At 37.2% G+C, this 24,123-nt stretch overlaps 1 long non-coding RNA gene across 1 annotated transcript; it reads left to right on the plus strand.

Moving 5' to 3' along the window:
• Positions 1–2,262: 2,262 nt before the first annotated feature.
• On the plus strand, positions 2,263–22,252 carry LOC126484427 (uncharacterized). The gene is made up of 3 exons (XR_007587854.1): positions 2,263–2,859; positions 13,924–14,143; positions 22,063–22,252. It is a non-coding gene; the product is annotated as an uncharacterized LOC126484427 (long non-coding RNA).
• The last annotated feature ends 1,871 nt before the right edge of the window (positions 22,253–24,123 follow it).

Below are 24,123 nucleotides of genomic sequence, written 5' to 3' on the forward strand. Positions count from 1 at the left end.
GTCACTTGACCAGTTCAGAAAGGTGGGCGTATAGGATGTGGTGCAGCTCTGCACTGTCCTGTGAAGCCCAATAATGGCTGTACTGCTGAGCTGAATAGGAAGGCATGACCGGTGTTGCAACAGTGGTTCGCAGCGCATTGGGAGCTGGGAATATGGCGTCAGTGTTGCATAACAGTTCTGCGAATGAAGTGATTGCATCGAATATCAGCGACTGTGGTACAGTAAATGCGGAAGACACTGTTGGCGCTATATCCGTTTGCACGAAAACCGAATGCGAATTGTCCTCAAAGCTAGTCAGCGTGGGGTCGGTATGTTAAGTTCCGACGGCGGCCGCTGTTGAGTCACAGTAACTGTGTCTTGTAGTATGGCATTTCTGCAAGTTCTTGTTCTGTATTCCACACAGCTTGTTTACGAAAGCCGATGTCGATGGATTTGGAACAGTTGAGCTGCAAGAAACTACAAACGATGTAAATTTCGTGGCAATTGTTAATGCACAATAAAGCGACACAAGACAGTATTTGGCGAATAACTCGTTATCTACTGTAGTCAGGATCACCAAAGTAGGTGTGAACCTTTGTGTAGTGGAAATGAATACACCAATAACGCGCAAACACGAGTATTACAGATTTAAACATTTATTTGTAACTGCACAATAGAGAAAGCCACCATGACCGACCTGCCAAAATGCAGAGGCTCCACACCTTCACTGGGCTGAGTTGGTCAGCTATGTTCTTTGCCCCGGTGTCCCCAGATAAATAACATTGAATATTGCATGACATATTTGTGTTCCACGACTAAGGAACTCCCAGAATGTGTTACAAACGCGAAAATGATAAAATCAATTACAAGTATCTTGATTCGCACTTACTTCACAGCGTTCCTTGAGAAGAACATTGTCTTCCCTCCAGGTATTCCCATTTGGGAACACGTCTCTAATTACAAGACCACATGGACCGTAGATGGGATACTGCTTTAAAACTGTTCATAGTAAATTTTCTTAGAATTTTGACAGACAATTTATCAGTAACTGATATTTAATTGTAACAAACAGAACATAGAGTGATAAATCTTCATTGTATCTTTTCCTAAGTTATAATACGGAAACAACCGAAATATGATAACCCATTATGATAGCTCAAAAGTAATGAACGCAGACGTCACATGACTACTCTCCGAGTTCAGCCGAACGCCGCATGCACTTCCGAATTTTAGTCACTCGTAATAAATAAACCTAAAGAAGCACGGTACGGTTCACGAAGAACTTAGTTATCTATTTCTTCAGCTGTGTGTACCTGATACTGACTGCTTGCTGTTGTACATTACATTACATTAATACTTGTTCCATAGATCACAAATACGACATTTCGTAGTGATGTGGAACGTGTCAGTTTAACATAAGTTTTCTATACCCAATATAATAATTTTTTTAAGGTTACTACTTCATATCTAAAAATTCATCTATTCAATAGAAAGAGTTGTCATCTGGAAATTCTTTTAATTTCTTTTTAAATGTTGGTTGGCTATCTGTCAGACTTTTAATGTTATTTGGCAAACGAGCAATGATTTTTGTGCCAGCATAATTCACCCTTTACAGTGCCAAAATCAGATTTAACCCAGAATAGTGAAGATCATCCTGCGCACTTCGCTATTATTTTTGAATTGGGATGGGATATTAATATCAAATTTCGTAAGGGAATATATGTATCACAAAGGCACTGTGAATATCCCGAATTCCTTAAATAAATGTCTGCAAGGTGATATTGGGTGGGCTCCAGCTATCATTCTGATTTCACGCTTTTGTGCAATGAATACTTTTTGTCTTAATGAAGAATTGCTCTAAAATATGATGCCATATGAAAGCAGCGAATGAAAATAGGCGTAGTGAGCTAATTTACTGGTACGTTTATCGCCAACATTTGCAGTAACCCTAATAGTGTAAGTAGATGAACCGAACTACTTCAACAGATCATCAATGTGTTTCTTCCTGTTCAATTTCTCGTCAATGCACACACCCAGAAATTTTGAATATTTTGCCTTACTGGATAAAACCTGGAATTTTAGCAGTAAACAAAGATCACAGACTTGTGTTAGTTGATGGCCTTATTGGCTGTAAAATACATATATGAATTATATGGATGTGTTCTTCGAACAAAATACAGTGGCTGTAGTTCTGCTTTGGCACCCTGTCACGGTCGTGACCAAGCGCAAAGAAGATCATATCGATACGTACATCGAATTTCGAATAAGACCTAAGTCGATAGACTATATTTATTTACTGCAATAGTTAGCAAACATATGTGGTCGGGAGGTGATTTTTATTAAAACAACAGTCTCGTGGTTATGACATTTGATCAGCCAAATTCTTAAATTATATTTAGTTCAAGAGTATGCAGTTTGGAGATAGAATGAAAAAAGTGTTGCCTTTGCTGGCAGCAGCTGTTTTGATTTATCACGGGACTCTGTATTACATGAAGCCGGTCTATGCACCCGAAGGTGGAAAAAACGCCCAGAACAATAAGAAAGAGAGTTGATTACAAGAGTATATGATCGTGTGGATGGACAAATTTAAGTAGATTACTTCTGTGTATAGTAAATATTGTGAAACTTTTTTATCAGGTGCAAGTTGCCGGAATTGGACAGTTGCCAGCTGTACAACAGCTAGTGATGAGAACATTTTGAGTTGTAGATACTCGGCTAGTTATGAGAGTCAGAAGACCAAGAGGAATTACAAATGCACAAATCATTATTGTCTCTTTTATAGGCATCCTTGGAGGCATTTATATCTGGAAACCAGTACTACAGAGAACTGTTTTTAGGAAAGAGGGCGTACCTGTGGAAGTCCCAGACAAGTGAAAATACGTAAGTGCCAGTATGTTGTTCAGATATACCGACAGTAGTGGGTAAAGTTGTTTAAGTTGCTTACTTCTCACAGTAACGTCTCCCTGTCATCGATATCTGGGAGTGTAAAATGCTTTCTTGCAGTAATACCTGTGTTTTCTTGTGTGATACTACGCGAAACGTAATCGTAACAATGTACATTTTTCTGTTTATACTTTACACACTGGGTATGGAAAATCAGAAGGTAAATTGTTTATATTTTTGAAGGCTGATAGCCATTTGTATTGAATCCTATAAATAATTCAGTGGGCGCACACACACACATAGAAACTCTGTTTTAAATTTTAATCAAACGTCCCGCAACAAAATATCTGGTAGAAAGTGCACTTATGAGTTATGGTTTCTTCTTATAACTTGTTTTATGAACTTATAAACGTTGTCGCTAACCGAAGATTAATTTCATCTAAATAAATGCTGTAGAAGCAGTTTGCTATTCATGTCAGTAGACTGCATATTATTGAGCAGTATCTAATATTGATGGGTATTCTACCCATTGTTTCAATAGATCAAAATATGAATAACGGATGGAGTAGAACTATCTCCTTGCGTATGTAGACTATTATTGTAGACTTGAGGTGCAGGGTTTGCAACAACTTGATACTTCTTTTATTTCTCTCAGTTCTTCTTTATTAATCTACTTCTGTTCCCATTGTCACATTAGTGATCAAACTGGCTGCTCCCTTCCTCTCTTTTAGATATTATCGTCTACTGTTTTTTTTCTGTGGAGCTGTCTTGCTTGTTTCTTTGGTTCAGGCCCCTGCATGACATTCATATTTGATCTTCAGTAGCCTATTTCCTTCAACGTATTTTTCTCTGTTGTCACATTAAGGAATGAGTAATCTAGCACTTAATCTACTTTTTATTCATGTCTGTATTTAATATAGTAAAATAAAATGGTGAATGGCAGCCATTCACCTAACTTGCCTACAGCTGATTGACGACCCCACAGGCATGCTAACTCATCCACCCATGTTTGTGACACTTCTGATTATTTATAAGTTGCTGCTCAGGCTGAGAAAAGAGTGATGGTGGGATAACCAAGTGACCACTGGGAGAGTGTACAAAGCATGGAAGAGTTATGTAATGGAGGCATAATACAGGAGAACCAAGTGGCTATCAGTGAAAATAAGAAAAATAAGGGCAGACAAGATGACTGTCTTTTATTTTATTCCTCTTTGCAGATTTACGTAAAGGTGATTTTAAGCAGTATCCAAGAAAGGTATGTTTCTCACAATTTAACATCTAGCATGTGTTTATCCCGCATATGTTTGCAGATAAATTGTAGAAATAATGGTTTCTATACAGGAGGAAGGGTAAAGGGTTTTATTCTGACTGCAGGACTTGTATTTCGAGGAAATGAATGGTTCTATGAGTAAAATCAATTGTCTCCTTCTGCTCTACCAAAGGCAGTCGCTGAAAGGTATGAGAAATTTACTCAGAACATGGAATTGAGAGGAATGAAGGTCAAGGAAACTGTGCGATTCCATTTGTCTGCCTTGACCTGGGTCATAAGTGTGTTGTGTCATGCGATGTCATTGTGGTGTTGTGTTTTTTTAATCAAGTCTTGTTTGTAAAAGGCATGTTGTATTTGGTAGTGAACACCTGTGGTGGATGTACATGTTTGAATGTGTTTGTGTTATGTTTGATATTCCCTCATTTAACTTTGTGCAGTCATTCTGTGAAGTTTTTGGAAGAGTGTAATGTGTTGTTAGTGAGTTATGTCGACTTATTGTTTCGTGCATTTGAGTTTGCTTTGGGTATGATTAGTGTTGTGTATGTTTTATGGACCTTGAAATGTAATAGTGTTTTTGTTATTTTTTGTTAGAGATGGATATGACAGAATAGTTTAATAGTTGTTAACTCAAGAGATGTGCTGGCTGATGATATAATGACTAAAATAAGGTTTTTATAGTCGTTCGGCTCAATTGCATACTACATGAGGTGGTGTGTGTGTGTGTGTGTGTGTGTGTGTGTGTGTGTGTGTGTGTGTGTGTGTCTGAAACTGGCTTGAGACTCGACAAGGACCGCCATATATGGCCGTGTCCCCAGGACAGTATTTGGCAATCTATCGAAGGGAGTCACTGGTTTGAGAGATGTAGTTTTGCTATCAGGGAAATTGTTTTAATTGCATATTATTTTTGTTACCGTTAATCATTACATCTTTGAGGAGTTATTGTGTTTTCTTTTTTTTTTGAGGACTTATTCTTTTTAAAGGAATGTGAGAATGATTTTAGTCTTTGTTATATTTCTTTGTGGATATTGTGTTTAGAAGTGGGTTTTGATTGGTTAAAGGGTGGTGGGGGTTGGGAGGTTGGGATTTTTTGAAGGATTTTGTTTAGTTTATGTGTGTGTGTATTTCTTTGTTTTATTTTGTCTTTAATGCATTATTTACAGTTTTTTCATTTGATTCTGTGTATAGTTTTTTTATTTGTGTTTTACTGGTTAAGTGGCTCTGGGGGGTTCTTAGTTTTTGAGTTGTGTGAGGTACTTTGGTATCATTGGCATCATTTGAACTATATAGGTCAAGGTAATGTTACAACACTGCATTTTGAATTTGCATGTGTTGGATTTTTTATGTTGAGGGTGTCATTTGAGGTGTATAGGTGAAGGGAACGTTGCAATACTGTGTATTGCAGTTGTATGTTTGATTTTTTGGTATCAAGGGCTTCTTGTGGGCCATATAGGTCAAGTGAAATGTATGAATCTCATCAGTTGAATGATCCTGTGACAGTTTGTGTTGTCCTACTTTGTATCCATTCATATCCTCTGTTGGTTCTAGTTGGTGAAGGTTCCACAAACTTCTGTAATATTGCAGGATGAGTTGTATGAGTGTTTTGTATGTAGTCTCTTATGTAGTCTGGTTGCACTTTCCTAGTATTCTACCAGTGAACCACGGCCTGCCTGCCACCTGCTTTACCTACAACTGAACCTGTGTGATCATACCACTTCATATCCGTACAGATTGTTGCATTCAGGTATTTGTAAGAGTTCACCAATTTCATCTGTGACTCATTGATATAATAGTCATAGTCTACAATTTTTTTTATCAGAACATTTCATTTTGTGAAGCACACAGTTTTACATTTACGAACATTTAACCAAGCTGCCAAGCTTTGCACCACTTCTAAAATCCTATAACACAAAGTAACGGAGGTTATTATTAATATTTTCAGCAAGGTCATTAATATAGTTCATAAATAGGAAGGATCCTAACACACTTTCCTATGGCACACCCAAAGTTACTTCTACATCTGTAAATGACTCTCCAACCAAGATGACATGCTGTGACTTCCATACCACAAGATCCCCATGCCAGTCACAAATGTCTGTTGATGCAATATAATATCATACTTTTTATTATAAAATCTCTGTGCCTTATCTTTACAGTCTCCCACCATATATGAAAGCCCCACTTCCTGGCCACAGAGGAGCATTCCCCTCATAACTCAGTACCACCCAGCACTGGAACAGCAGTTTCAACTACTTCTCGTCGTGCTTTGAAAGGGGAAATGTCCTGCCCGCTGTTCTTCCCAACCCTCCCATATCTGTATTCCACCGTCCTCCAAACCTACACAATATACTCGTCCATCCCTACACAATACTTGCTCCCGACCCCTTACCTCATGACTCCTACCCCTGTGATAGACCTAGATGCAAGACCTGTCCCATACATGGTACAAAATTTGTACCACAGCCAAGACTTGAACGCAGGTCTCCTGCGTACTAGGCAGATGTGCTAGCCATTACATCATCATATCAGTATAGCTAACACAGCTGCATGGACTGCCCTAGTCCAATGCCCTCCCTAAAACAAACTTCAGTTCTCGTCTCCAGCCTGTTTTTCCCTTCTTAAATTGTCAGTATTGCCAAGGCTCTGGCATAGGTGGTATTGACACTTTAAGAAGGGGAAAATAGGCTGAAGGCGTGAATTGAAGTTTGTATTAGAGAGGGCACTGGACTAATGTCGTCATGCAGCTGTGTTACCTGTACTATTATGGTGATGTTATGGCTAGCATATCTACCTAGTAAGCAGGAGACCTGGGTACAAGTCCTGGCCATGGCACAAATTTTAATTCATTTCTTCAGGCTCTATCAGTATCATAGCTAAAGTTGAGACTTTATCATAGATAAAGTTAACACTCATGTGTATCAAGGAAAATTTAATTCCATATTTTACTTCATCAAATTTCCTGCTATTATTTTGTATCTTAAACCTCACTTTCTCTCTCCTTGATTCATTAAATTCAAAATTTCCTTACACCTTTTCCAAACATATGCTGACACTTTCTGCTCTTTCATTTGTCTCAAATAATTTACACTCGCCTTCTTTGCTCTTCTTTACTACCTCAAAAGGAATATACACCACAATATCTAATTACTGATAGGCTCTAAAACAGCTAACATGAAGCCCAACTTATTAGATTTAAGTTTCTGTGTCCTCTGAACAATGTAGCTGGTTGAAGAATGTGCCAATGCTGCACTGATATTTCGAACTCCAGACCTCTGCATGTGTGCCCTAGCCCACCCAGTGCCGCTGCTGCTGCAATTCGGACTGCTTCCTATGCGCTACCTGTGTTCAGCAACTCTCCTCAGTTTACATGGCTCGTCTCATCACATCTGCTGCTGCTGCTGTCTCATGTCTTCTTCCTTGTTATGTTTTTCTCGTGAAATATTTTTATTTCTTGGATGTGGTTTAAATTTCCAGGACATGAACTTATTACATTACGTGACACACTTTTTGCACCCAGCAATATGCAGACCTCTAGCTCTTTCTTGTTACCTGCAAGCCACAGATTTGTCACTTTTAATTCAACCTTCATTTCCTGCCTCTCTCACCAGTGCACTCATGTTGAATTGCACCACCTGTTCTCAACAAAAGCTTTAAAAACATTTCTCAAGCATAGTAATACCACATTGTGCATTGCCTACACTATCCATAACATCAGTTTCTTAAAGGCCCACACAGTGGATGCCTTATTGGAAGATCCCCTCGTGGTACCTAATCTCCAGAACAGTTTTCGGTTTAGCCGTGAGTCTATAGAAAGCGATATATTAGGTAACATCTGGTACAGCTGGTCATGCAGGTAGCTAGTCTATTTCAAATAAGTCCTGGGGTGCCGATATAGTGTATTTATTAGCAAACACTGTAAAATAGTTTGCAGTTAAATAGTTGAAACAGATCAGCACATATGTTACTAAAGACAAAGAGCATGGTTAAGACAACTAGTACAGAGAACAGCCTCAGATTACACTCTATGGCGGACTGATGAGACGGGCGTGCGGCAGAAATCTTGTGTGTAGCTCTTACAACTTCATAGCTTTTGAATGTAGTCTGTAGGTGAATAATTTTCATTTTTTTTCAGATTTAACTGGTTTACTGCATAGTGGTATTGTAGTATTAAAGTTTTAATGATAATTAGGCTGCTCCTAGCTTTCACTAGCCTAATGTCCTCTGATATTAATACTTATTAAAGAAAATTCTGTTTTGCATCATCTGAATGTATGTGGTTTCTCTGTATATAGATTGCCAAAGAGTCTTTGTCATGGCTTGCTTACATCTCCTCACGTGAATGACTCACTACTGCGGCATACAGTCCCTCCGTTACCAATTTCTGTGTGAGAAGCAGCTTCTCATCTGCTGATGCTGTATTCTCCAGTGCTGTTTGAGAGAGCAAATTACTTCTGCTAGCTGCAGTGTCCCAATAAAATGTAAAATTCAGAAAGTAAAATGCTGTCCCCAAGTAAGGGGTATCTCACACACGGTTCCCTTCTAACAATCCTAGTTTAGATTTTTCATTGTTTTCTTAAATCATGGTAGGCAGGTTTTGTGATGGTCTATTCAACTTTTTTTTTTCCATATCTTCCCATAATGGCAGTGGTGCACAGTCTCTAATTAAATAGATATTGATGAGACACAAAACTCTAATTCTGTTCTTTTTGTACAACTAGAAGAAAGTCAGAATGTGCAATGTTGTGAACATCCGAAGGACTGCTAGTACAAACAGTTTTGAGATTCAGTGTCATATCCATTGTAGAAAAAGCAAAATTTGAGGAAAATATTTTGTATTAAATTAAAGCAGCCACATCTAGTTGCTGTGTCACTGTGCCTTTGTGGTAATTATTGTACTGCATAGTTAAATAGTTGCTGAATGTCAAAACACCCATACATGCTGAGGTAATGGTGTTTTCAAGGTTCGAACAACATTACAAAACATTGCGTGTGAAACAACTCCAGCTGCTTTATTAGCAAAAGGACTGCACTGTCCTAAGGCTTCTTTTTTCCGACCCCACTAGCAACAATGGTTGTATAGTGACTACATTTCTAAACTGAATCATTAACTTAGGTAATTCACCCTCTTCCTACTCTTCAACTGACCTCTCTCTCTCTCTCTCTCTCTCCCCCCCCCCCCCCCCCCCCCCCTTCTTCTTCCACCATTTCAGAGATGCAGGGCAAAAATGAAGATACTTATTCAACAACACATTTATGTTTACAAAATTTGATTATCTTGGAAAGTTATCCACCATACGTAAAGCAGTTGTCCCAATGATCTGTTTTTAAAATCACTTAAAGCTATGTCGTTAAATTGACCCCAGCAGTTATTTGACTCTGAGTGTGTTTGGACTGCAAGAGGAGTAGTGGTGAAGCAGCCAGTCAGGTGAGAATCCAAGGAGTTGGTCATGGGAGGAGGGATTCATGATTCTCATCCCCCATTCCTCCCTCTGCCCCCCCTCCCCCCCTAGGAACATATTGGTAAAAAAATGTATATTTTTACATATTTTATTGTATGGGCTATAAGACTCACTTACTTCTTTAAAAAATTGCCTTCAAAATTCAGTTGTGTCTAAACTCGAAATTAATATATATTAAATGTCCAGTGTTTGATTTAAAATTCCTGCCAGTCTTAAGAATGGCCATATATCTGATGCCACAGGGAACCTATCTCTAGCTGGCAACACTGGATTCAACTGGCAGTAGCAGTGCACCGATGTGATGAACATGAGTTGTGGGGATTCACAAGCTTGCTAACACTGTCTCTCTCCCACACTGACATCACAAACTTAGAACACTGTATGTAGGTTATGATGCGTCACTGCAGTGTATGGTGCCAGTGAACTTGAATTGAGAGTGACTTGTGGTATCGGTAATGGTACAAAATTTTTTGTTGGTATCTAGTTTCGCAATGGAAAAAAAATAAAAGGTATTTGTATGATGTGTGCTATAAATATGCATATGCAGAAGAACATGGAAGAAAAGCAGCTAAGTGGCATTTTGGCACTCAACCAACAGAAAAAAACCGTCATGGCTTGGGGGATAGTAAAGAAGAACTGAGAAAAATAAGGAAGACTAAATGGGCAAATAGAGGACTGAATGCAAAGTGGCCAAAACTAGAATACAACGTATTGGATTGAAGGACACCGTCAAAATGACATCAGAATTAATACAAAAATGATTCAAATGCATGATCGTAAGCTAGCACTACAGTGCAACTTAACAGAAGGGTGGAGTTGGTTGGTGCTACAGGTTCATGAATCATCATGGACTTGGGATGGTAACCAAAACCAGAATATCTCCGGAAATGCCACAAGAGTGTGAAGACATATCTTTCCATCGCTTTATTATTCAACACTGAAAGAAAACCAGTGTGGAATTAAGCCAAATAGCAAATATGGACTTAACTCCTCTGACATTTGATGTGCCGAGTAACAGAACTGTTGGCGTAAAAGGTGCTAAAACTATAACTATAAAAACAAGTAGACATGAAAAAATGTGCTACACTGTTGTCCTTTCTTGTCAAGGTGCCTGTCCTAAATGTAATCCAGTGATCATTTTCAAGTGCAAAACAGTGCCAAAGTCTTTTCAAATACCACCAGATGTTGTTATTCACATACATGACAAAGGTGGAGAGATGCTGGTATTATGAAATTATGGATTAACTGAGGGTGGGAGAGAAGGAAAGCTGCTTTATTGAAGAGTTCTCTTGTGCTAGATCAGTTTAGTAGCCGTTTGAAAAATTATGTGCAAGAGAAATTGAGACAGGGAAATACGGAGCTTCCTGTTATTCCAGGAGGACTTATTTCACAATTGCAACCTCTTGTCGTCATGATAAATAAACGATTTAAAGTGTACTTGAGAAAGGAGTTGAACAAATGGTTAATGGATGAAACCCAACATGAATCCATGCCAAAGAGAGCTTTAAAACGACCTACAATCAAACAAGTATGTCAGTGGATAAAACAGTCTTGGCCTAGAATGACAGAAGATGTTATTCTTTACTCTTTCAAGAATGACAGTGTAAGTAATGCTCTCAATGGCCGTGAAGATCATCTTATATATATGAAGAGGACAACAATGAAGATGAAGAAGAAGAAAGTTCAGATGACGATTTTTAGGGATTTTAAAGGTCAGTTTGTTCTTATAAACCAAGAATTTTGTTTTGGTCTGACTTTGCAATCTAATAATAAAAATTGAAAAAATATTATTTTAGAAAAAAATTGATTAAAAATTAAGGTGAACCTTATAGTCTTAGTGTCCTATAGTCCATAAAATATTGTACGTCAAATTATAAATTTCTCGGGTAACTTTCAGAGAAAAAGTAACATGACAGTTAATATTCTCAAAAATGACAAGGAAGCCTAAAAATTTCTAGCTACTGTATGTTTATCACAGGATACTTTTCAGTTGGTTGGCCATGTGAATGGAAATGTAGCCTGACTGGCTGCTGTAAAACATTCCAACCATGTGAGGGCACCTGCACCCATTCGCAAGCTGACCACTCCTGTTGTCAACAACAAATCTGACATAGTTTGTGATTCCACAGGGAGACCTGGCAAACCACAGGAAGCTGAGTAAGGCCAAACAGAAACAGAAAGACTCTGCACAAAGAAAAAAAGAACAGATAGGCTGACTTTGCAAACATAAGCAGAAATGGCTGAAAGAAACAGTACTCCAATACCCCTCCTCCTCCTCCCCCCCCCCCCCCCCTCCAAATTTCACAGTTGCATAGCCATAGTCTGCAGATCTGTGTTCACAGTTGTAATACTGAGTGAAATCCTGATAGCGTTGAGAGCACACTTCAGTTTTATATTTTGTAAACTATGAAACTGCCAAACTATTGAGAGTTTGTTCTATTACAATTCTGAAATCAATTGCTTTGCATTTCTCTGAACTGCAATGTTTGGGAGCTGTGCTAAAGTGAGATACTAATGTCTGATGTAAACAAATAATTATTACTATATTAAAACCTATTTGAATGTTAATATTATTAAAATCTGAGACATGTTAAAAGTGGGAGTGACAGCGAGTTATACTGGGTGAAGTAGAGACAATAAAAGTTTGGGAGTCCTTAAGAACTGAACCACGAATCTGAACCTGGAGAAAATTCCATGAGCACCACAATGCAGGCAATTTTGTCTGCATTGTTTCACAAAGTACTTTAGGACCTAAAAAGTAGGTAGTGCTGGTTAACTGTAATGTCTTGGAACTAATTCATAGTGGACTATTCTCATTAGGTCAAGGAAACAAACCAACACTCTTTTGATATTTGTTCTTATTTCTTTGGCTTCCTTCGGTTGTGGTGACTGAGTACTGTCAGAGCAAACTAAGTTGGCACATGGTGTGGTGGCTGATGGGTGTGCTTATAAAGACATTTCCCATTTACGATCACACTCTATGGCACCACACTGGGTTGAGTGTCAGCTGAGACTGCATGGACAATAATTTTCCACTGGCTTGATTGTTGATGGGTTTTTTGTATTACTGTCTTGTGTACTGTAAAAGTTTTTGAAGGAAAAATAAAGCAGTAAGGCCAGAGTGACACACACACACACACACACACACACACACACAGAGCGAGAGAGAGAGAGAGAGTTATATTTGATGAGGGAGAGATAACAATTTGGGAATCCCCCTTCAGAATTGAACCATACCTGGAGCACATGGAGATAAAATACTTTGACAATAATTACAGAACACTACAGTCAGTTGCTACAGTTAATCAGTTGTTCTGTTAAGATCAAATGTGATTTGTTACAGATTTTTTAGTGTTATTGCCCATTCTGGAAGTCACTAGATTTTTGGCTATGGTTTATCTTCCGTAGACATCTGAACAACTTTTTTATGATTAAAAAAGGGAGTGGAAACAGCTCAGTCACGAAGTGTGTTCGTTGTCTCATCCAAGAATGTAGCTCCACAGTATTCCATGAAACTCATATTTTCTGCTTTTCTTTCCGTGTTTGGCATAAAATTTGTGTAAATAGTTAATATTGACATGTGGCAGGATGTACATTCTGGAAAGATAACTGGTAAGTGTCAATCTACAGAAGTGTATGTCTAGATCTGTGGGTGCTTACTTCACTATAAGAATCTTCCTATCAGGATCATTAGACCAACAAAATATTAGTTTCTGTAGTGCTAGAAAAGCAGCACAGCGGTCCTGGAAGAAATGAAGCTGTAGAGATAGTTCGCGTGTCGTATCTGGCTAGTGTTTTTGGTGAGAGCACTGCTTGTGAAATGAAATGTAAGGGTCCAGTGTCTATCCAACATACAGTTGTAATCTTCAGGGAAGATTCAGGAACTGCTTATTTCCCTTACCCTTGTGGTGGTTGAGGACTGAGTGTAGACTTTATTAATCATCCTCAGCAGTATTTAATAGGACCTCTTCCTGGATGTTTATTTCACAATTTTCAGTTAAAATTATTATAAATTACAGCACATAATTCACTTTTGTATGCATTGTTTGTTTCTACAAAAACTGAACAATAAATCCCAACAGTCCAACTTGCTGTATTAACAAGCATCTTTGATGTTCATGAAACAAAGGAGAGTAGCTGTCTGTAGTGAGAAGTTGCAGGAAGTCACATACATTGGCCCTTTGATGAACACAGGTTTTATTCAGTGCTTCCATTAAAATTTTCTGGTATAAATGTTCAAAACATGTATATGTAAGTTTTACATTATCTGTTATTATATTATGATTTTTTAAATGTTCACAACATATTGCTCAAATATTTTGTTTCATGTTTCAGGATTTCATTATGTGCAAAACTATGGATAAACAAGGGACATTTTTGCAGCGACTTAGGAACAGACCTCTGTATCCAGTAATTCTTGGATTTGCACTGACAATAGGTGGAGTTATTGGCTATAAATTTTTGTATTTACCTAAAAAGAGAAGAAGAAATATGAAAGAAGCAGAGGAAATGGCAGACTTCTTATTCGCAAAGGAACAGTTGCTAACTCCTGAAGGTAGTTCATAGTTTTCACAGTATAAATCAACACATTATGCAAAATTAGAAAATGAAGCATGAAAATAAATGAAACAAAGATATAACATCCCTTTCAGGTCATATTAGAATAGTTTTTGGAATGGGAGTATTACAGATTATGAACACAAATTCTTGGTACTGCAAGAAGGAAGTTGTTGAGCATATAATGTGCATGAAGTATAAAAGTATAATCCTAATTTTAATAGTACAGACATCGGCCTAGCATAAAGATATGTAAGAAGCAACATTTCAATCATGCTAAAGCCATTAGTAATTGTTGAATTACTTTTTGAAATGTTATATTTTCTAGGAAAATCACTCATAATTTTAACAGTAAATTACCAGTTCTGTCTTTCACTGCCCATCTTAAGATAATGAGAAGAAGTAGTAGTACTTTACTAAGAACTCGGAGAAATCCACATTGTCAATGGATATGAGTCAACAGTGTCGTGCAAATAAGGGCTAATTCCCTGGCGGGATGACACTCCTTACATATATCCGTTGACACTGTAGATTTCTCAGTTTTTGGTAGGGAACTGCTTCCTTCGTATGATCTGAAGTTGCTCACTGACAGTCAAAACTTGTAATTTCCTATTGAAATTACATGTGGTTGTGACAGAAAATAAACTATTAAAATGATTTTTCACAAGATGTCATGAAGGCTATGATGGCCAGCAACTTAACAGATAGCACAGTAAGGTGTCATTCATGTGCTGCAAGATGAAAGGACTGAGTGTTGCATATTGTGTTTCATATAAGGACAGGTCTTTCTGGAACATATTTAATATGCATCAGAGAATGTTAAGATCTCCATCAGTTTCTTTCAGAAACCATGTATTTGTCATCATGACACATTATAATTTTTACATGAAAATGTCTATCTTTTCATTAAAAAAATTTAATAGTTCATGATTATGAAACCCATCATCTTTGAGTATAACAGGGCACCATAGGTGAAAACATGTAGTTGTATATCTGTACAGAAATTAACTTTTCAGTTAACCTCTGTTCAGGTAGGATTTAGAACAAAAATAAAGATGTGTTTGTGTACATAATTAAGTTTTATGTTCCTTGTATGAATGTTTATTTCTGCTTGTGATTTGGTTTGCCATTATTTAATCCTCAAACCACTGCAAAAATAAGTATATAGATATTAGTGTCAATTTCATTCAGAAACAACTGAATCATTAAAATTGAACAAAGCTACACAGCTTGTTGGAGTTCATATCAGATTCTATTCGGAAATCGCAACTTAGATACTCTTTTAAGCGTAATATGCTGCAAATCCCTCAAACAAAAAACTTTGCTCAGTAGGTGGGAGAAAGAACAAGTCACATTGCTCTACAATTAGAGTAAGAGAAGTGATCCACAAAACTGCTGACCAAGACCATTGACATCTATCTGTTGTAGAATTGTGGAACATATCTTGAGCTCAGATGAAATGAGATGTCTTGAACAGAATTATCGCCTCTGTTCAACTTGCATGAATTCCAAAAATTAACAGTGTGAAACCCAACTTGCACTTTCCTCATATGAGGTTCTGAAAATCAAGGATCAAGGCAGTCAGACTGATGCAGTTTTTCTTGACTGCCAAGAAGCATTTGACTTGGTATCAGACTTTTTCTAACTATCAAAAGTATGAGCTTAGTAAGTATCAAGTGATATTTGTGGCTGGATTGGATTCTTGGTAGGAAGAACTCTGCATGTTATTGCAAATGGAGATTCACTGATATAAGTAAGTTATTTCAGGCATGCCCCAGGGAAGTGTGTAGGGACCATTGTTGTTCATAATGCATACCCATAACATGGCAGACACTGTTGATAGCAACATCAGACAGTCTACAGATGATGCAGTTATCTGTGATGAAGTACTGTTTAAAAAAGCTACAAAAAATATTCAGTCAGATCTTGATAAGATTTCAAAGTGGTGCCAAGATTGCAACTTGTGCACTTCACAAAACAAAAAGTAGTATTGTATACTTTTTTATCCACAAGTCTCAATTGGAATTGGTCAGCTCATACAAATATCTGTGTGTAACACTTGGTGGGGGTATGAAATAGAATAACAACATAAATAAAAAATGTACTCACCAAGCGGCAGGAGAACACACACAAAAGATGGTTGTAATTGACAACCTTTCGGAGTCAGTGGCTTTTTCTTCAGGCAGAAGGGCTGAAGGGGGAGGAACAAGGGTGAAGGAAAAGGACTGGAGAGGTGTAGGAAAAAAGGTAGATTTCCTTCACCCTTCTTCCTTTCCCTTCAACCCTTCTGCCTGAAGAAGGAGCCACTGGCTCCGAAGCTTGCCAATTACAATTGTCTTTTATGTGTGTGTTTGCCAGTGCATGGTGAGTAGATTTTTTATCTATCCAATTAAATAATTTTGTCAATAATTGTTTGTTTTTGTTGCAATAGAATAACCACATAGACGACTGCAGGTAAGTCAAGTGGCAGACTTTAGTTCACTGGCAGGATACTGGGAAAATGCAGTCTATGAAGGAGATTGCTTACAAATCACTTGAGCGTTCCACCTTAGAAAATAGTTCAGGTGTGTGGGGTCCACATAAATAGCACTAACATGAGACATTGTAGGGTGGCATGAATGTTTTAAGATTTGTTGGTCTTGGGGAAAATATCGTTGGAATGTTGAAAAACTTGCAGTCAGCCAGCCAACCAACCTACATGGCGATCACATATTATTCTTGCTGCTCGCTTTTGTGCATTCAGTTATTTCTTTCTGAGTGGTGAGTTACTCCATAGAATTATTCTGTAAGTCATTACTTAGTGGCTTTTTTTTCTTTTTTTTCCTCCAAGATAGAAAGTACATGAAGTGCAGAAGTAGCTGAAATTAATTATCAGAGTAGTTCAATAATATGCTTCTTCCAGTTCAAGTTTTCATCAGTATGTACACCAAAAAACTTGGACCATTCTACCATATTTACTGACTCCTGCCCAAGTGCTACATCAGTTGCTGGTATGACCCTATTTGTTGCACAGAACTGAATATAACATGTTTTCTCAAAATTGAGTAGAGTTCATTTTCAGAGAACCACTCAATAATTATTTGTCTCCTCTGTGGCTTTCTTGCTAATGGGATTTATTTTTTAAAGCTAGTATTGTCTGCAAAAAGTACCAATTCTGTGTGTTTAATGTTGAGTGGAAGGTCATTCACGTGTATAAAGAACAGGAGTGGACTTGCAATTGAACACCTTGTGATTTCTCTCCATTCCATACAATTTTTTATCCTTGGAACATTGTTTGAATTATTCAGCACAACCTTTTGCATCCAATTTCTTAAGTATTACTGAAATCAGGTTTGTTCAAAGCTATCGATTCCATAAAACTTATGTTTTTCCAAGAATGTAACATAATCTACACAGTCAAATGCTTTGAAAAGATTGCAACAAATATCCTTTGATATTTTATTGTTTAAGACTTGTAATATTTGATGAGTGAATACAAAAATAGCATTCTCAATTGAGCTAACATTCTGGAATCCAAACTGTGTTATACTAAGTAGGTTGTTTCTGCTTCAACATGACTCTACTCTTGAGAGTGTCAATTTTTTGAATGTTCTGGAAAACGATGTCAGTTAGGAAATTGGACGATATTGCATGGTAATTGGTTGTCTATCTTGTCATTTTTCTTATGAAGAGGTTTAACAATTGCATATTTTAATCTGTCTGGAAAAATTCTCTGTGCCAGTGATGTTTTACCATACATCACTAATGAAATTACTTACTAAGTTGAAATAACTTTTTATAACTCTGTTTGAAATTCCATCAGCACCAAATGAGCTTTTCATTTTTGGAATTTTTATAGTTCTATTAATTTCAGCCAAGGACATTGGTGATACATCTGGTTGCTTAAAGTTTTGTGAAATGTCATTTTTAATATATTCTCTCACTTCTTCAACTGAACTGTTTAATCCTACTTTTGCTGCCACATTTAGAAAGTGATTGTTAAAATTACTAATAGCTTGTGAATATCTGTCACAACATTGTCATTTAGTTTAATAGTTACGGTTTCTTCTATGCTGACTGACTGTCCTGTCTTCTATTTAACAATATTCCATATAATTTTAATCTTATTAGCTGCATTATTAATTTCTGTCTAGATGTACATACTTCTTGACATTTTAATGGCTTTCCTTGAAATATTACAGTATTTTTTATAGTAGTAGCATTCAGATGTGACACTAATTTGCTATAGAATAAATTGAATTTGAAATTAGCAAATCTTTCTATACAGACCTCAACTCCTACATCTCTCTTAACTTAATCCTAGAACACTGTATCAGGTTCTCATAAATAAGCCTTACTGCTTTGAGTGAATCTGCCTCAGGGCTGCAAGGTGGTATATTGTTTATGTCCATTAATTGTTCATCATGACCAGATAGTCCATCAATGATGGGGTACCCATTAACTGTTTCAGCCTTAGCAGTGTCTATGAAAATGAAAATGAAAATGCTACCAATCAGTGTCATACTGTCGTGCTGCACACAAGGTGGAAAAATGACTACTGAAATTAGATTGAAACATCCAGATAATGATTCCATTTTCCTGTCAGTATCCGTTAAGAAACCTACATTGAAATCTTCACAAACTGCTAACTGTTTCATCATGTCTAACAGGTAGCTAAACAACACATCTAGATCTCTTCTAATAACTGAAAGTTTCCCAGAGGGGGATCTGTAGACTGTTACATTTACCAGAGAAGTATTCTGCAGTAACAACTCACAAGCACATGCTCCTAGGTTCTGATCTATGCAAAAACTATGTGTTTGAATATTTTTGCACTTGTGCCCAACTTCTCCATTTGTTGCAACTCCTTCTTCTATGTTATACAAAAATTTATGCTAATCTGTAAACCCTGATATTTAACTTCTCATCCCTGAGGTTACATGGCATTCAGAGAGGTACAGAACACATATCACTTGAAGAATTTTCTACATCTAGGCATACAAGAAGCTCATATATCTTATTTTTCAAACCTCTCGCATTCCAACGAAACTAATTTTATTTTTTGGGAAACTGTTGCATATGAGGGCATGCTGAAAAGTAATGTCTCTGAGTTTTTAATGTGAAACCTCTTACAGCTTATTAAATAACACAAATGTTACTAATTCTACGTCTTTATTCTTCATGTCTACAAATTTGCATACCTCTGCCCTAGAGAGCTCTGAATTGTAGCAGGTAATACGGTGGTGTGTAAGGAACAGCATGCTGTGAACGAGTTTCAAATTCAAAGAGTCTGTCCACACATGGAACACATCCTTAAGCATGACAATGCCAGACCCCACACAAGCATTGCAATGTCTCCAACACTCTCACACCTTGTGTTGACTGTCAGTGATCATCCTAAACACAGTCCCGACTTGGCTCCATTCAATTTTCATCTGTTCCAAAACTTAAAGAACTCCTTTGATGACTTTACAGTGATAGTGATGAAGCAGTGCGAACAGGTATAAGGTTGTGTCTCTGTCAACAAAGTCAAACATTATACAGTGATGGTACCAGCATACTGGTCTTGCATTGAGAGAAATGAGTTTGCCACCAGGGTGACTCCGTAGAGAAATAAATATGTAGACATAAAGAATAAGGATGTTGAATGTTAATAACATTTGTTTTATTTAAAAAGCTGAAGAGTTTTCACATAAATAATTTGGAGGCAGTACTTTCCAGCACATCCTCGTATATTATGGTCCTGTTCTGCTCTAATTTCTGTCAGTAATCTGACTCTTAACATAAAAAAAATGCACTCCTCTGACTTCGCTAACCACAGGGATTTTGTCTTGTGTGTATATGACCCCTCTCCTCTTACACTTCCTCCAAGATGATCAGATAATCTGTCCTTCCCCCTCGTATTCAGCTGCAGGCCACAATTTGTATATCCCAATCTCCCAATTGCAGCAACAGGCACAGCATGGATAGGAGACTTGCTTAAAACCCAACTCAGCTCTTTGTTTACATGGCCAACAGCGATGTGACATCATGGCACTGTAAAACCACCACAAACCCAACACGAGTGTGTGCTGTTGGTGCTTCTATTTCTTCCAGGTGACCTTTTGTAGTATATTAGGAGTTGCTAGCTAGGCTGTTTCATGCTCCTCCTACTATAAGTACCTGATCCTCTGCATCAAAATCTGTGCACAAGGCTACCATTTTCTCTGTCACCTGGCTATGCTGGGCACTAGGTTTCACTATGCTTGTAACCTGGTATTCTACATCTAGCTTTTCCTGAAGCATTTAGCCTACACCCCTTCCATGACTGTTACATAGCGGCAGGACTCCTTTCTTTCTACTTGACTTTTCTACCAACCTAACCATAAAGTTGTTCATAAGTATCTGCTGCTCAAAACTGGTTGAGGCTCTTCTCCTCTTTCAGGTAAAAGGTCAGACTGATTGCTAACCAGAATTTGGAATGTGGTTTCCGAGGTTTTCTCCTTTTGCCTATTTCTTGTCACCTCGTGTGAGCTCCCACTGTCTCTTTCCTCTGTCAACCTATCTCATTCAAAAAATGCTACTTCTAATTCTGCCTTTTCCCCCTGTTCTATGATTTTTGTGTCTCAACTGCATATACGACTCCATGGGAGAGCCTCATCTGATAGTTTACTGCCTTCTCCACTACAGTCACTTTGGTAAAACATCAACCCAAGGTCCTGACAAAACTAACCAACCTACGGCAACATCTACTTTCTTCACACATGACACTTCTTTCACACTAAACTAAAAAGCCCTATCACACACTTTTTATTGTAATAAAGTAATAACTAGTGAAAACCTATCTTTCATTGAGTTGTGCAGCCAACTTCTGACAGCAGGCAGACATAAAAACACGAGAATGTAAACAATGCACAGATGTTCGCTGAACTTAAGCTTTAAATCATGGAAAACACACAAACAAACTAAAACTAAAAAAAGCAGATTTTTTAATAACAGTATTAAACAAAAATGTTAACATGCAGAAGCCTACATAAAGTGTTTCAAGAACCATTATTAAGTGAAGACTGTAGACAAATTCATTCCCTTACATTTCACTCCCATACGGACCATGAACACAAGATTAGGCTAATTACAGCATACACTAAGGTACTTAGGTGGTCATTATTCCCATACTTTATATGCACTTGGAATGGGAAGAGATTGTAATATGTGGTGTCAAGCAAAGTACCCTCTAACATGCTTAGTGGACTGCAGAGTTATGTATGTGGATGAAGAAATGCTGCTCACAAATGGGCATATGAATGCCATCACTGATGTACAAACTGACAAAATATACTGTTTTTAGACAGTTTCCATTGCGGCTTGTCCTGCAACAGTCACTTTATCCTGCTTGTTATTGTATTTTAAAACTGTTAATGCATAGAGTTTATAGTGCTCATTCTAGTGCAGTATAGATATGTGACACACTATTTGGTTTCTGGGATCAATAATAATCAGGTCAAAGGCTATTGTTTCCATAAGATAGGAAAAGGGAAAACACTCAGGATTGAAGTAAAGGTAGTGGATGGAGTACTAAGGTTATTATAAAACCTTGGAGTAGACAGGCGTTAAAAGACTTTCATGGTTATTCTTACCCATGCTTTGTTCTTATTTATATTTTTGGCAGTATAAAATGTAGTGAATGAAAAATTAATAAAGAATTAAAATAAATGAAACTGTGTAGTGTTAAGGGGCAGTAGTTGTTTTTGATTGTGAGAATAATTGTGCTGTTCTTATTTTCTAAAAAAATACATTTTAATATTTTTATTTTCTTTTCTAATTTTTATTGTAGTCTTCCACATTCATAACGTTAAGTATTTTACTGCATGATGATATGCGCTTTTTTTTCTTATGTATAAAGTTGATGACAAAAGGATTACTGGAGTAACTAAAGTGCAAAAATAATTCTTGTTACAGGTACTGGGGAATCTGGTGACTGAAGCATCTTAGTTAGCAAGAACTATAAATATATTTTGTAGCATATGGTGGTGTACATAAGATTTCAGTTTTGTCATGCTGTCATTTCCAGTTTGGAAGGGTGGTCTCTTGTTTGGAACTGTTTATTAGTCACTAACCTTTGAAAGTAAAATATTTAAAAAAATATTAACATCATGTTTTCTTTCATTTTGCATCTCTTTCACGATCTTAGAGTAGGTGTAGTCTGATTAGAATTACTTCTGACACTTCATGTGTTTGAGCGCTGTGAGTGGAGGAAACCAGCTCTAAGTCACACCTGAACCATTCGCGTTGCTGAACTGCTTCAGCAGTTGGTCAGTTTACTTTCAATTCCTTGTCTGGCATTCTTACTTGATGTGTTCGGATCCCGAAGCATGAGTCTGGCACTTTTATTTTGTATTTGATCTCTCTTGTTAACCACACCAAAAACAAAAAACACACACACAAAACAATGTTAATGAAATGCATAGATTTCATACACATCACTAACCAAAACTGTTGGATACTTCCGCACAAGCTGTATAAGCACAGAGATCAACTTGTGTTGGATAAGCTTCACATTGAATGAAGCTGAATTGTTTGAAGGCTGCAATTCAATGTTGCAGCTCAGTCATCAGTCATAAGTATAGGACTCTAAGGCAATATAGTGGTGTAGAACACTAGGTAGTGTATAAACAGTACGTATAGAAGGTCATAGCTTCAAATCTCGTTAAATGCCACAAAATCTTTTTTATTTCTAAATCTAACCCAAAGACTTTGATTATTATTTCTATTCAGTCAATGTATTTCAATATTTTTTTTTTTTTATTTCTAATAAGTTGCCATTTCATTTCCATCATCATATTGACTTTTTTACTTTCTCTTACTTATCTTCCTATCATTCTTTATTCATTTGGAGTGTGGCAGTGTTGCCTATAACTGTAAGCAAATGTCAACCGGGACTGTTCATCAGTTGGTAAAACAGCAGCTTGTGTATCCCGTGTGAGGATAGTTTTAGGTAACCAATGACAGCAATAAATTATAGTTTGCTTTCAGCATTGAAATGTCAATTTTTTTGTCTTGGGTTTGCTCATAAAGATTAGCTTTAGTTGCCATGAGCAAAGTGATCACAATTTTAGTTATGCTGCAGATATTTGATCATTGTTTTTATGGATACATTGCATGTCACAAGGTTGTGGCTAGGTTAGGACATGCGTTTAAATTCAGGTCTACAAAGTGCTCCATATGCTGAAATTCAGCCATTGGTCACTTAAATCAGCTGTGTTATATTTCTGTCATACCTTGCGACAGCCGCTTCCAATGTATCGGTAAATGATAGAAGTTAAGTATCAAATAATTTTAATTGGACTATAGTAACTAGCAGAAACGATTACTAAACACTGGTATCTGTGAAAATTGGTCCTATAAAAATAATGACCATTAAATTAAGTAATGTTCCATGCCACTTTGATTTATGTCATAAAAAATAGATTTCACGCTCTACAAATACTCATTGCGTTACTTTTAGATCAGTAGTCTCAAGATTTATGTCTGTATCCAAAGAGAGCGGATATAGATGTCATTTGGATTGTCAGTAGAAGCAAGTTTTGGAAACTAGAAAGTAGTGTTAACATAACTTCAGCGTATAACTCGAGAGAGGTGTGACCAGACTTGTGAGGTTTGTATTCTAGTACTTATTTTGAGAACTTTTCCTGTTGGTTCTTAGTATTCCCAGTTTTTGTTCATATCGTAATTCCTGGAATATGCAACCAGCCAAATTGTTTTGTAAGCACTCCAGTGGAATGTACTTCTGCTAAGAGGTATGCATGTGGCATTAATGCTCAGTTGAACTGCTCGATGGATGTAGTTCCGTGAAGTCCGGCGTGTGTCAGTGCAGATGCTTTGGACCCAGGGAGCAAGTGTATCAGATTTCCTTCATCTAGTTTGTGAACCTACTTTAATTAGCTGACTGCCAGTCCGTCACCCATTGCAGGATCACATAGCAGGTGACTGTGAGACTAAGGAGGTAGTAGTTAGCAAATG

The sequence above is a fragment of the Schistocerca serialis genome, chromosome 6 (assembly GCF_023864345.2).
Source record: "Schistocerca serialis cubense isolate TAMUIC-IGC-003099 chromosome 6, iqSchSeri2.2, whole genome shotgun sequence".
Taxonomy (NCBI): domain Eukaryota; kingdom Metazoa; phylum Arthropoda; class Insecta; order Orthoptera; family Acrididae; genus Schistocerca; species Schistocerca serialis.